Raw genomic sequence first — 14,023 nt, 5'->3', positions numbered from 1 at the left:
CTTCCTTAAATAGGCAATTACTTTGTGTACAATCTGCATGTCTCGAATGCTCGTCTATGAATAGCCAACTGACATTTACTCCTGAGGTAGGGAACTATTGTTGCCCCCTCTATATCCACTGTGGTTCCCTTTCAGTTGGTCACTCGGTATAACATACTATTGGGAGTCAACGACCAATCATGTTCACCTGAAATCACACCCAACGGGCCAATGAATGCCGAGCCCACCCTCGGTGGCCCCGCCTTCCTGGCTATAATACCGGGGCTCGCATTCATTATCTCAATTATTCACTCTTCACATTACCTGAAGGAAGAAGGTGTTACACAATTTACAACATTTTCAAGCACAGGAAGACAACGAGATTCAGCTCTGACTTGGGTGTCTGTTAGTGTGGAGAGAGTACTCGTGCCCCTAGATGTTACAAGTTTTGGGTCTTCGTATCGGTTTTTGTCTCAAGCAGTGGCGATTTTAAATGTCAATCTTGGTGGGGCAAACTCCCACAAAACGTTTTCGATGCATGCCAGCAAAGCCACTACACAACACAACACTAAACAATGCATTAATTGCACTATAACGGTGACAAACGGTGCCCACAAACTGTTAGGGCCTACATAAAGCTGTCCCAACACCTTACCACTGCTACACCTGGCTATCAGCAGAACCTTGTCTGGCAGCGAAACAGTTCAATCAGCCTAATTTACTGCCTTTAAAAAAAACATACCTGATATGGCTGACTTGTTTAAACAAATGTGGTTTCTACTGACAATTGAGATGTACAAACTATGTCATAAGGGGACGACGAGTGGATAAGAGGCAATCCGTAATTTCGATTAAGATATTAATGAGCGAGCTAGGATGGACATAGACAATATAACTATTTGTTCAGCGATTTTGAAACGTACAGTGACAGAAAAAGCAAGTTCTGCAGGCTCTAGTTTTGTCTAATCTTGATTATTGTCCAGTCCTGTGGTCCAGTGCTGCAAGGAAAGACCTAGTTAAGCTGCAGCTGGCCCAGAACAGAGCGGCTGTAACGCCCTGGCCATAGAGAGGGGTTTTTGTTCTTTATTTTGGTTAGGCCAGGGTGTTACATTGGGTGGGCGTTCTATGTTCTTTTTTCTATGTTTATGTATTTCTTTGTTTTGGGCCGTGTGTGGCTCCCAATCAGGCGCAGCTGTAGTTCGTTGTTGCTGATTGGGAGTCACACATAAGGAGCCTGTTTTTCCTTTGGGTTTTGTGGGGGGGGGGGGGGGGGGGGGGGGGGATTGTTTCTGTTTCGTGTTTGCACCTGACAGTACTGTTTGGCTGTTGGTTTTCTTGTTTTTGTATAGTGTTCACGTTGTTTAATAAATTGCTGAAGATGAACACTAACTCCGCTGCACCTTGGTCTACTCTCTCTTCAGACAGCCGTTACAGCGGCACGTTTTGCTCTTTATTGTAATCAGAGGGCTGGTATAAATACTATGCATGCCAGTCTCTCTTGGCTAAGAGTTGAGGAGAGACTGTCTGCATCACTTCATCTTTTTATAAGAAACATTAATGTTTTGAAAATCCCAAATTGTTTGCATAGTCAACTTACACACAGCTCTGACACACACACTTATCCCACCAGGCATGCAACCAGGGGTCTTTTCATAGTCCCCAAATCCAGAACAAATTCAAGGAAAAGTTCCTTCCATCTCATATTGCTCCAATAAACAGCAAACCTGGTTTAAAAAAAACAGATAAAGCAACACCTCACGGCACAACGCCTCTCCCCTATTTAACCTAGATAGTTTGCATGTATGCATTCAAATCAAATTTTATTTGTCACATACACATGGTTTGCAGGTGTTAATGCGAGTGTAGCGAAATGCTTGTGCTTCTAGTTCCGACAATGCAGTAATATCTAACAAGTAATCTAACCTAACAATTTCACAGATGCAGTAGATGGTATAGAGTACAGTATATACATATGAGATGAGTAATGTAGGGTATGTAAACATATAAAGTGGCATTGTTTAAAGTGGCTAGTGATACATTGATATGTAGGCTACGTGTGCCTTTTTAAAAATGTATGTAGTTTTGTCCTTGAGCTGTTCTTGTCTAATGATGTTCTGTATTATGTCATTCTGTATTATGTTTCATGTTTTATGTGGACCCCAGGAAGAGTAGCTGCTGCTTTTGCAACAGCTAATGAGGATCCTAATAAAATTAGTAATTCAAAACATGGCCTGTTCCTACAGTATTCTTCCTGTACACCAAGTCAGAATCGTAGGATAAATAAAGAGAGCATATACTAAGCAGACAATGAAAGCTCTTACAATATTCTCTAAAACAGGCTACAGACTAAATGTGCACCACCAAGTCAGAATAGTAGGCTAAATTATGATGGGAAAAGGGAGCAAATTATTAGGGTGAGGCACATGGGCTACTAACAGCTCACTACACAACATACACTTAGTATTACTTTCTTAGCTAGAGTATACATATCTCCCTGGCATATTACATAATTTATGCAGCAGCATACAATACATTTTTGGACTCACCTTGTTGTGCTATGCTCATTTGAACATGAAGGAGGTGCGGCGGTACTTTGTGTCAAATTTTGTCATCAAACTTTGTCATGGTTGGCTATAGGAAAATGTGTCTTATGCCTATAAAACATAAATGTCTACGTGTTGCAAAAAACAGCACAGGATGGAATTATGAAACGCTATTAATTATTTTAGTATTAAATTGAATATAGATTTACCACATAGGGCCTATGCATTTAAACATGTGAAAGCAGCAGCAAACATTTCAAAACAAGAGAAGAAAAAAAAGCACACTCCACTGGCGGGAGTCTTCGGCACAGTAATAACTCATTTTATCAACAAATTCCAAATGCAAGCTTCATAAGTAAATGATTCATTTCAAGCAATTGTTATGCCTACATACCAAAAGACCAGTAGGCTAGTAATTCTTGCCCAATTGCTGTTGAGCTTGCAAAGTAAACAGTTCATATTATTGATTGCCAAACAATTTTTGGAGCTGCATATTTGTTTATTATGGCAATCCTCTTTCCCTACAATTTGACGTTTGCGCTGCACCTATTCTACAGCTGTACACCAAATCAGCAATGTTTGCCAGCTCAGCCGACCTGTGTTGATTGGCAGTTTGCCAGTGTAATCAGAGTGCCCAGTGTGCATTTCACTAGCCAATCTGTCGCAATTTGCATGTTTTTTTTTTACAAGGGCAATGCTGCAGCTATTGTCTCTGGCTGCGTGAGTAATCCACGGATTCTCTGTGCTAAAAAAAATGTGACAAAACATTACAAAACATGGCCAGATAATTCAAGTCAGTGTCGAGGCTCCAAGTCCAAGTAAAGTCTCAATTTATTTTATTTTCTATCAAGTCTAGTCTCAAGTCATCAAGTTTGTGACTCGTCAGACTCGAGTCCAAGTCATGTGACTCGAGTCCAAAACTCTGCTAAAAGCTAACTACTTTCTGCTCTGCTTGTGTAGCTAATGTTTCCTTGCTTGGGTCTGATTTGTGTTTGCTAAAAACCCACTACTTTCTGCTCTGCTTGGGTAGCCAGTGCTTCCTTGCTTGAGTAGGATGGCCAGTGGTTAGAGTAAGTTCAAAAAGGTTAACCAGCTGAGTTTGAACTTCCGACCATGCCCTAGGGCATGTGGTTTCACAATGAAATATATTCACAAGTGCTATCCTGTTTGCCTGGAAACATGATCAGCAGGCTTTGGCTCGGATCAGTTCGTGTGACCATTGTCTCCGGCTGGGTTCAACTTCCTTTGTGCATAAGGCTGACTTTGTGCTTAAGATTGGAGCTGCTGGCGAAGGGTCTTTCGGTGAAGCGACATCGGAAATGGGATTTTCTGAGGTCGAAAGAAAGCATCAGCGGTGGTCGGAGTTGATAGTTGTGTCATTCCAGACGAGTGAGGCTCATTCAGCCTCTTCGACCCTACTCCTCTCCCTTTCCACATCCTTTGACTCTCACTGTCCCCTTTCCTCCCGGCCGGCCGGCCCGACCTTCCCCTCCTGCTCCGTGGCTGAGTGACTCACTGCGTGGTAACAGAACAGTGTTGCGGGCAGCAGAGCAAAAATGGAGGAAAACGAAACTTCCAGAGGACCTATCATCCTTCCCCTCCCTCCTCTTCTCTTCCTCTGTATCCACTGCTAATGCCGCTTTCTATCACTCAAAATGTCAAGCTGCTGCCTCAACCCTGTGAAACTCTTCTACACCTTCTCTTCCATCCTTAATCCTCCATCTCCTCCCCCTCCCTCCTCCCTCTTTGCAGATGACTTTGTCAACCACTTTGTAAAAAAGGTTGACGGCATCCACTCCTCTTTCACTCAGCCTACGGAGTCCCCTGGTCCAATTCACACAGAACTACCCTACGCCTTGACCTTTTTCTCCCCTCTCTCTCCCATTGAAATCCTATGACTAGTGATGTCCAGCCACCTGACAACCTGCCCACTTGACCCCATCCCCTCCTCCCTTCTCCAGACCATCTCTGGAGACCTCCCATTCCTCACTTCCCTCATCAACTCATCCCTGACCACTGGTTACATCCCCTCTGACTTCAAGATGGCCAGAGTCACTCCCCTCCACTCCCCTAGAAACCAACACTCGACCCCTCTGTCATCAAAAAATAACTTATTTAATTTCTTTACAAAGCATTTGAGTGTGCTGTCTTAGACCAACCTTCTCGTTATCTCTCTCAGTACAATCTTTTTGACCCTAACAAGTCAGGCTTCAAGGTGGCTAACTCAACTGAGACTGCCCACCTCTGTGTCACAGAGGATCTCTGCTGACTTTCTCTCCTCGCTTTTCATCCTCCTAGATATATCCGCTGCCTCTGACACCGTGAACCATCAGAACCTCCTCTCCACCCACTCAGGGTTGGGCGTTTCAGGGTCTGAAAAGTCCTGGATTGCATCCTACCTGGCAGTTCGCTCCTACCAGGTGGTGTGGAGAGGATATGTGTCTGCACTACGTGCTCTCACTACTGGTGTCCCGCTGGGCTCGGTTCTAGGCACTCTCCTCTTTTCTATTTACACCAAGTCACTCGGCGCTGTCATATCCTCACATGGTCTCTCCTATCATTGCTTTGCGGATGACACTCAACTACACTTCTTCTTCCCCCCTTCTGACTTTCTGCGTGCCTGGCAGACATCTCAGTGTGGATGTGGGACCACAACAAGATCAACCTTGACAAAACTGAGCTGCTCTTCCTCCAAGGAAAATACCTGCCCACTCCAAGATTTATCCATCATGGATGACAACTACACAGTGTCCCCCTCCCAGAGTGCAAAGAACCTTGGCATGACCCTGGACAACACCATGTCGCTCTCTGCAAACATCAAAGCAGTGACTCGCTCCTGCAAGTTCATGCTCTACAACATCCACTGCTGTTGCAGGGGGTTCTCATAGGCTGGGTAGTGTCCTGCAGGGTGATCACAACAGATGTGTCCTTACTGGGATGGGGAGTGCTGTGTGTGGGCTCCTCTGAAAGAGTGATTTGGTCAACAGCACAAAGTGCACTGCATATCAATTACCTAGAGCTAATGACTGTTTTTCTAGCATTGAGGCATTTCCTTCTGATGTAGGAGGGCCAGCATATGTTGGTAATGTCCGACAACAGGAGGGCCGTGGCGTACATCAACAGGCAGGGGGGGGGACTCCTATCTGCTCGTATGGAGCACTGCGCATTGCCTGTCGCTCTGGGCAACGTATTTTCCCGGATCACTCAATATGGGTGCGGATCTACTTTCCAGGGGGGTCCTATCTCTACAAACAGGAGACTACACCCCTCTGTGGTTGCCCAAATATGGGACTGCTTTGGCCGGGCCGGCGTAGATCTATACATATTGCGAGAAAACACGCATTGTTGTCTGTTATTCTCAATCAAGGATCTGTGCATTCTGTTGGGAACAAATGTTTTGTAATATCAGTGGCCTCGAACCCTGCTCTATGCGTTTCCTCTGGTGAACCTGATTCAGGCAACTGTGGAGGAGAGAGTCCATCAGGAGAGTCTGTTGTTGGACCGCCGATATGGATCTGTGGGTTTGGGCCCTGAAAGGTTTCATTTGACGGCTAGGGGTTTACCCTCAAACGTGATTACGTCTATACGGTTGGCGCGTGTGTATACATAGAAGTGGCTCGCGTTTGAGGTTTGGTGTCAGGTTAACACCCCATAGAGCTGAATTCTAATTAGCATAATTACAAAATACCCATCAAAATCCGCCTGTTTAAGCTAGAGATATCGAGCTTAAGGGTGACATCGGTGGATACGTCTCAATCCACAGCATCCATCGACGTCGCCCTTCCGCACCTCGGTGAAAGGTGGCAGAGCTGCAGCAATGTTTGTAAGACCATGAGACATCCTGAAAATCGGTCTTCTCACAAAGAAAGTCTGTGGTGCCTAAATGGTTTGGCCTACAAAACACCTCTATGGAAAGATGAGACTCTCACGAACACAATGGTGTTCTCCGTTTTGCTCTATGGCCCCCACGGATCTGCCCATTTCTGTCTGTATTGTCCAAACAGTATGGGCCACACACTAATATGACCCCTCTATGGAAAGGTGAGGCCCCCACGAACACTTGCATGTTGGTTGTTTTTCTGGGACGCACACAAGCCTCACAAAACTCGTCTGAAGGTACAAGTAAAAAAAAATAATTGAAGTAAATATGGAAGTAGTTTAGTGGCTAAAAAAGGGGTTAAATAGGTGTCCAATTTTTCATTTATTTCTTATATCTCTCAGATATAGGACAGACACTTCACAACAAACTTCCTTTTGATAGTAAAAAAAAGATCTGTTGTTCCATGTAGTGAATCTGTTATTCAATACGTTTCTATGGGCTAATAGCAGTCAGTCCAAATTCAACACTTCATCGAATTATATATATTTTTTGAAAATTTTTTCAAATAAAAAAAATGGAATAGCTAAATGATGACCATCTTAACACAACCTCTCTCCCCCCCGACTTAGAAAGGGCTTAGACTCTAGATGTATTTATTTAAAGGGTTTCTTCTTTTCAGAGCTCTTTGGTGAGCATTTTGATGTTCTTGCAAGAGTTTTTTGAGCAGGGCCTTGCGTGTCATGTAGGGGTTGACGGCTATACCCTGGGGTCTCATCCTCTCATGGTACGGTTCCACATTGAGTGAGCCTTCGTTTAAACCATTGGAGTCTGTGGACCTGACACAAATTGGTGCGCCTGGCATCTACTACCTTGCCCTGTCCAAAGGACCTTAAATCATTTGTCTTGCCCGTTCACCTTTTTGTCTTGCCCGTTCACAACCTTAAATCATTTGTCTTGCCCGTTCACCAATCCCTGTCTCAATTGTCTTAAGGTTCCCCTTCATCTACACTAGTTGCATTGAAGTGGATTTAGCAGGTGACATCAATAATGCATCATAGTTTTCACCTGGATTCACCTGGTCAGTCAGTGTCATGGAAAGAGGTGTACTTAATGTTTTGTACATTAAGTGTATTTCCCCCACTTTTGTTCACTCTATTTCTCTTCATTCCTCGTCCATCTCCCTCATTGACTCTCCCTTCCCTTCTTTTCTCTTATCTTGTTTTCTCCCTTTTACTGTACGTTTCACCGTAGTAAACAGTAAATAGCTAAGCTGGGCTCCACATACTGGTTTTACTGGGAAAGAGGATTAATTTATCTGTTTATGCATTGTTCCTCAGAGATAACCCGGCAACAGCCCCGCCTACTGTGTTACGGGCCTTCAGACCATCCTGTCAGAGTATTGGAATGGGGTTGAGCTGTAGGAGGTCACAATGGAGATTGCTGTCGTGACAACATTTTTGGGGGTACTACTTTGTTTACCGTCTCTGGCCGGTTTAGTGCGCCCTCAGATCCCTTTTACCGAGGAGATTATCCCCCCATCTAACCTTAAATATATATGATTGCATTATTCCTTTTTCATCCCTAAAGTGCAATGGGATTGTTTTCCCGGGGATATCTTCTATGACGTTCTTTGTTTGTGAGGCCTGCTGTTTTTCTGGTTGATGGCGTTTCCCCCCTCTCATCTTCCACCCTCCATAGAAGGTTGGCATTCTTGATGACACAGAATAGGCCAATTTGGGTCCATCGCCTAAGCAGGGGCCTATATAAGGTGTATCACTTAAATGAGAGCCACAAATGAGGGCCACAGTAGCTTGAAGTATGATTCAATTATTCTCTATCCTTTTTTCTCTTCCTTTGGGTGATTTCTCAATGAATGAATTATATCAAACCTATTGCTTATCAACAACTTCAGTTCCTCATGTAGTCAACCAGATTAACATTACACACCTTATCTCAGAAAAGTCCAAGAAACCTTTTGATGTAGCACACTAGTTATCCACAACTTGTCAACTTGGCATGCTCATTTGAAATGGGAACAGCAGTGAACAACACACCCTCTCTGAGCAAATTGAACTCTGAGTAAACTGATATTTACCTCTTATGTCAACCATAAAGGTCATTTGGTCATCTCACACATAATCTAGACTAGATATAACTTCAGAAGCAAAATAAAACAATCTTAGTCTTTACATTTAATCCCCGTCAACCCTTAAAAACAGGCAAACAACCAGCGCAAGACGTGTTGTCCAGTTCCGTAAGAGGCAAGCAAACAAAACAACAGTCATTAATTATCCATCTGGCATAAGATTGGAATCATGTGCTAAGAATTGTTTTCTTCTAGGCAAATCCCCCTCCATTCTCTTATTGTCTTTCCCCCCCCATTTTCTTAAGTCTCAGTAACCGCTCTGAAGGATGTGGTATTGGCGTTAGCCAATGGGAGACTCTGTTGTTGGAGGATTGGAGTCTTGTGATTGGTGCAATGCTTGAAAGAACATCTGGAGCAGGAAGAACCGGCTAAGAGGGGGAGTTGATCCTCAATTCCATATATTCTTTACATCTTTAGACACCTCATTGGAAATAGTGGATTGATGTTGTGTTAATGCCCATAATCTGCCATTTCATTTTCCATCACTCTTAACAGAAGTGAAAGACAAGAGAAGATACAGTACATACTCTCCTTTTGCCCAACATCCAAACATGTTTTCTGCCTTTTCTTTAAATGCCCTGCTGTTAGAATGTGTTGATAATGCATAATTTCCTACACAGGTATACACTGAGTACACCAAACATTAGGAACGCCTTCCTAATATTGAGTTCCATCCGCTTTTGCCTTCAGAAGAGCCTCAATTCGCCGGGGCATGGACTCTACAAGGTGTCGAAAACGTTCCACAGGGATGCTGGCTCATGTTGACTCCAACGCTTCCCATAGTTGTGTCAAGTTGGCTGGATGTCCTTTGTGTGGAGGACCATTCTTGATACACACGGGAAACTGTTGAGCGTGAAAAACTCAGCAGCGTTGCAGTTCTTGACACAAACCGGTGCGCTTGGCACCTACTACCATACCCCATTCAATATTTTGTCTTGCCCCATTCACTCTCTGAATGGCACACATATACAATCCATGTCTAAATTCTCTCGAGGCTTACAAATCCTTCTTTAACCTGGCTCCTCGCCTTCATCTATACTGATTGAAGTGGATTTGACAAGTGACATCAATAAGGGATCATAGCTTTCACCTGGATTCAACTGGTCAGTCTATGTCATGGAAAGAGCAGGTGTCCTTAATGTTTTGTTCCCTCAGTATGTGTGTACAGTATGGGAAATGACAGAGAGCAAATTTTCCTGGAAAAAATGAATAAATAGAGGATTTGGGATTTAGGGAGGAAGTAGGGGGACTGGAGGAGGCATTGAAGAGGGCTACATTTTAGACAGGATTCTCATTTGCCCATTTACCCGTTTACCAATGTACTCATGACTGGTTGGTGCAGTGAACAAGCTTGCATAGAGACTTATGACAATAGCCCATTTGGTTTGTTTTTCCATGACCATCCCAAAAGCTGGTGACGGTCACAGCCACTCATGTCATCACTAGTTCACTTCACTTTCATTTTTACAGAAAAGAAAACCACCTACACATTGGTAGGAACTACCCAATTGTTTGTTGTAGCAACGCTACAATCCCATGAGTCTTTGCCATATCACAAGTACTGCCCATCTGATGTCATCTGATGAATCAAGTCAAGTGTTATATACAGTGTACCAACAAGCAAATTCAACTGAAACTTTTGTGAAAGTGTTTGTTGATTGTTCACCTGATTTAAAAATGACATAGAGTACCAGTCAAACGTTTGAACACCCCTACTCATTCAAATGTTTTTCTTTATTTTTACTATTTTCTACATTGTAGAATAGTAGTGAAGACATCAAAACTATGAAATAACACATATGGAATTATGTAATAACCAAAAAAGTGTTAAACAAATCAAAATATATTTAATATTTTCAAATCTTCAAAGTAGCCACCCTTTGCCTTGATGACAACTTTGCACACTCTTGGCATTCTCTCAACCAGCTTCACCTGGGATGCTTTTCCAACAGTCTTGAAGGAGTTCCCACATGCTGAGAACTTGTTGGCTGCTTTTCCTTCACTCTGCGGTCCAACTCATCCCAAACCATCTCAATTGGATTGAGGTCGGGTGATTGTGGAGGCCAGGTCATCTGATACAGCACTCCATAACTCTCCTTCTTGGTCAAATAGCCCTTACACAGCCTGGAGGTGTGTTGGGTCATTGTCCTGTTGAAAAACAAATTTTAGTCCCACTAAGCGCAAACCAGATGGGATGCCATATCATGGCAGAATGCTGTGGTAGCCATGCTGGTTAAATGTGCCTTGAATTCTAAATAAATCACTGACAGTGTCATCAGCAAAGCACCCCCAAACGATCACACCTCCTCCTCCATGCTTCACGGTGGTAACCACACATGCGGAGATCATCCGTTAACCTACTCTGCGTGTCACAAAGACACAGCGCTTGGAACCAGAAATCGCAAATTTGCCTCATCAGACCAAAAGACAGATTCCCACTGGTCTAATGTCCATTGCGCTTGTTTCTTGGCCCAAGCAAGTCTCTTCTTCTTAATGGTGTCCTTTAGTAGTGGGTTCTTTGCAGCAATTTGACCATGAAGGCCTGATTCACGCAGTCTCCTCTGAACACTTGATGTTGAGATGTGTCTGTTATTTGAACTCTGTGAAACATTTATTTGGGTACAAATTTCTGAGGCTGGTAACTCTAATGAACTTATCCTCTGCAGCAGAGGTAACTCTGGGTCTTCCTTTCCTGTGGCGGTCCTCATGAGAGCCAGTTTCATCATAGCGCTTGATGGTTTTTGCGACTGCACTTGCGACATTTTGCGTATTGACTGATCTTCATGTCTTATAGCAATGATGGACTGTCATTTCTCTTTGCTTATTTGAGCTGTTCTTGCCATAATATGGACTTGGTCTTTTACCAAATAGGGCTATCTTCTGTATACCACCCCTACCTTGTCAAAACACAACTGATTGGCTCCAAAGCATTAGGAAGGAAAGAAATTTCACAAATTAACTTTTATTAATTGAAATGCATTCCAGGTGACTACCTCATGAAGCTGGTTGAGAGAATGCCAAGAGTGTGCAAAGCTGTCATCAAGGCAAAGGGTGGCTACTTTGAAGAATCTCAACTATAAAATATATTTTGATTTATTTAACACTTTTTCAGAGTTTTGAAGTTTTCACTATTATTCTACAATGTAGAAAATTGTAAAAATAAAGAAAAACCCTTGAATGAGTAAGTGTGTCCAAACTTTTGACTGGTACTGTAATTCCCCATGCATAGTAAAAGTCCCGTAGGTTTTTTATTCCATTACTATTGCCAGCAGCATACCACCCTGCATCCCACTGCTAGCTTGCTTCTGAAGCTAACCAGGGTTGGTCCTTGTTGGTCCCTGGATGGGAGATGCTGCTGGAAGTGGTGTTGGAGGGCCAGTGGGAGGCACCCTTTCCTCTGGTCTAAATAAATATCCCAATACCCCAGGGCAACAATTGGGGACATTGCCCTGTGGAGGGTGCTGTCTTTTGAGTAGGACGTTAATATGGATGCCCTGACTCTCTGTGGTCACTAAAGATCCCATGGCACTTATTGTAAGAGTAGGGGTGTTAACCCTGGTGTCCTGGCTAAATTCCCAATCTGGCCCTCGTACCATTATGGTCACCTTATCATCTCCCCTGTAACTATTTCCCAGGTCGTAGCTATAAATGAAAATGTGTTCTCCGTCAACTTACCTGGTAAAATATTGACTCATGAAGCATGTTGGAAAGTTCTAGTGTATTTTAAGACTATGATGTTATGCTGGTGGTTTGGCAGGAGGCACATTCATCCCATTGTTCACCACACTGATACAGTGATCTGATAAAACCAACAGATGGAGAGAACGAGCGAAAAGTGAACAACCTATAATCACAAAGGGAGAGATGAGAGGAGACAATGGAATATTTTTCACATTTTCCAAATCATCCTACATTCATGTTAGCTGTTCTGACATGTTGCCTCCAGTTCAGCTGAAGCAATATCTGTGGGTTTATTTTGGCAAGAACCGTTGTTCACCGTTCTGTATCTGTGAGAGTCTTTGTGTGCTTTACGCAACAGTGTGTGCCTCGTTGAGTGTGTATACATGCTTGTCATTTTGGAAGTGGGGGTCGGGGTGAGGCACTTTAGTGACCCGTGGCTGAACTTCCCCCCTGCTGTGGACCTTCTGGACGACCTATACGGTTAGAGTCGAGATGGTGACGGGGGTGAACAGGGGGCATGGGTTAGGTTGGTGGGGGATAGTTTTGGAGAGGGTTAGGGGTTAGATGGATAACAAAATGTGATTCATTTCAGAGTAACACGTTAATTGCCTTCAGTGTTTTTTTGGAACGTCTGGGCTGGGGGGCAGATGCACCCCAAGCCTACCCTATAGTCTCCTAAACTTTGCTGTACAAAAAGTTCAGTCGTGATGAATTCCATTTAGTTTTCCCAAAGCAGATAAAGAGGGTACTCTCCAGTGTGCAACTGTCTCTGTTAAACAACCTTGTAAGTCCAGCACGTTATTTTCGTTATCGCCAACTGTTAGTCAGGTGCTAATTATTAATAAGTGAAACATCCCTCCAGCTTTAAGTGGTACCGTATGATTCTCAAACAGTTGCCTTTCACCTGTTTCAAACTGTTGTGTGGGCTGTAGCCATTCTACATTTCAGGTCACATTACCGTAACTTCTTTTCCAGCATGTCTCAGACAGTGTCCTTCTAAATCCGACCTCAGATCTTCTCTACTTATCCTTTTAGTGTCGTCTGCCACAGCTTCCTCCCTTCCTCCCCCAGCCCAGTTCCCTAGGAGGTAGGCAACTCTCCTACTCTTGAAAAAGTGCAACACTGGAGCATCACCCCAGACAGGAGAGGGAGGGAAGCAGGGAGAAAGAGAGCAAGATCAGCTAAGCAGCCCGCTGAGCCTCCCAGTTCTGAGCCTCATCCCAGACATTCTGCTTATTAGAGAAATTAGCTGCAGAGTGAGAGAAGCACCCCCCCCCCCCCCCCCCCCCCCCCCCCCCACACACACACACACACACACGGCAGTGAAGCGCCCAGCACTCCTGGAATAGAAGTTGTGCCAGATGGCAGTCAGTTTAGCTACCGTTTCACTGGGCAAGTTAAGGACAGGACACGGGGGTGGGGGTGCTAGACAGACAGACAGACAGTGACATGCAGGACAAAGACACACAAACCTGTTTATAAATATATATATTTAGAGTGAAGTCAATTAAATGTTCCGCAAGCAGATAAATGCTTTCGAAATATATGCACACACGCCCAATACCCAAACACAACACATTTACGCATAAGATTCATAAAATACGGAATGTCCTTATAATCCAAAAGTATATAAATAAACATGAATAAACTATTTATTAACAATAAATAAATATTTAAATATGTATATTTCAGCATAAGATGTACTAACTACTTAAACTTGTACAGGTTTTCCCTGTACAAATCTAGATTAATCAAACTAGAGGCATTGAATTTCACATTAATAACCCCCTTCCAATTATCCAGTAATATCGTACAATGATATACAGTCATTTCACCATGCGATGGATGTTTGAT

Source organism: Salmo trutta, chromosome 34 (genome assembly GCF_901001165.1).
Source record: "Salmo trutta chromosome 34, fSalTru1.1, whole genome shotgun sequence".
Taxonomy (NCBI): domain Eukaryota; kingdom Metazoa; phylum Chordata; class Actinopteri; order Salmoniformes; family Salmonidae; genus Salmo; species Salmo trutta.
The sequence above is the reverse complement of the archived record's forward strand: the minus strand, read 5'-3'. Positions refer to the sequence as shown.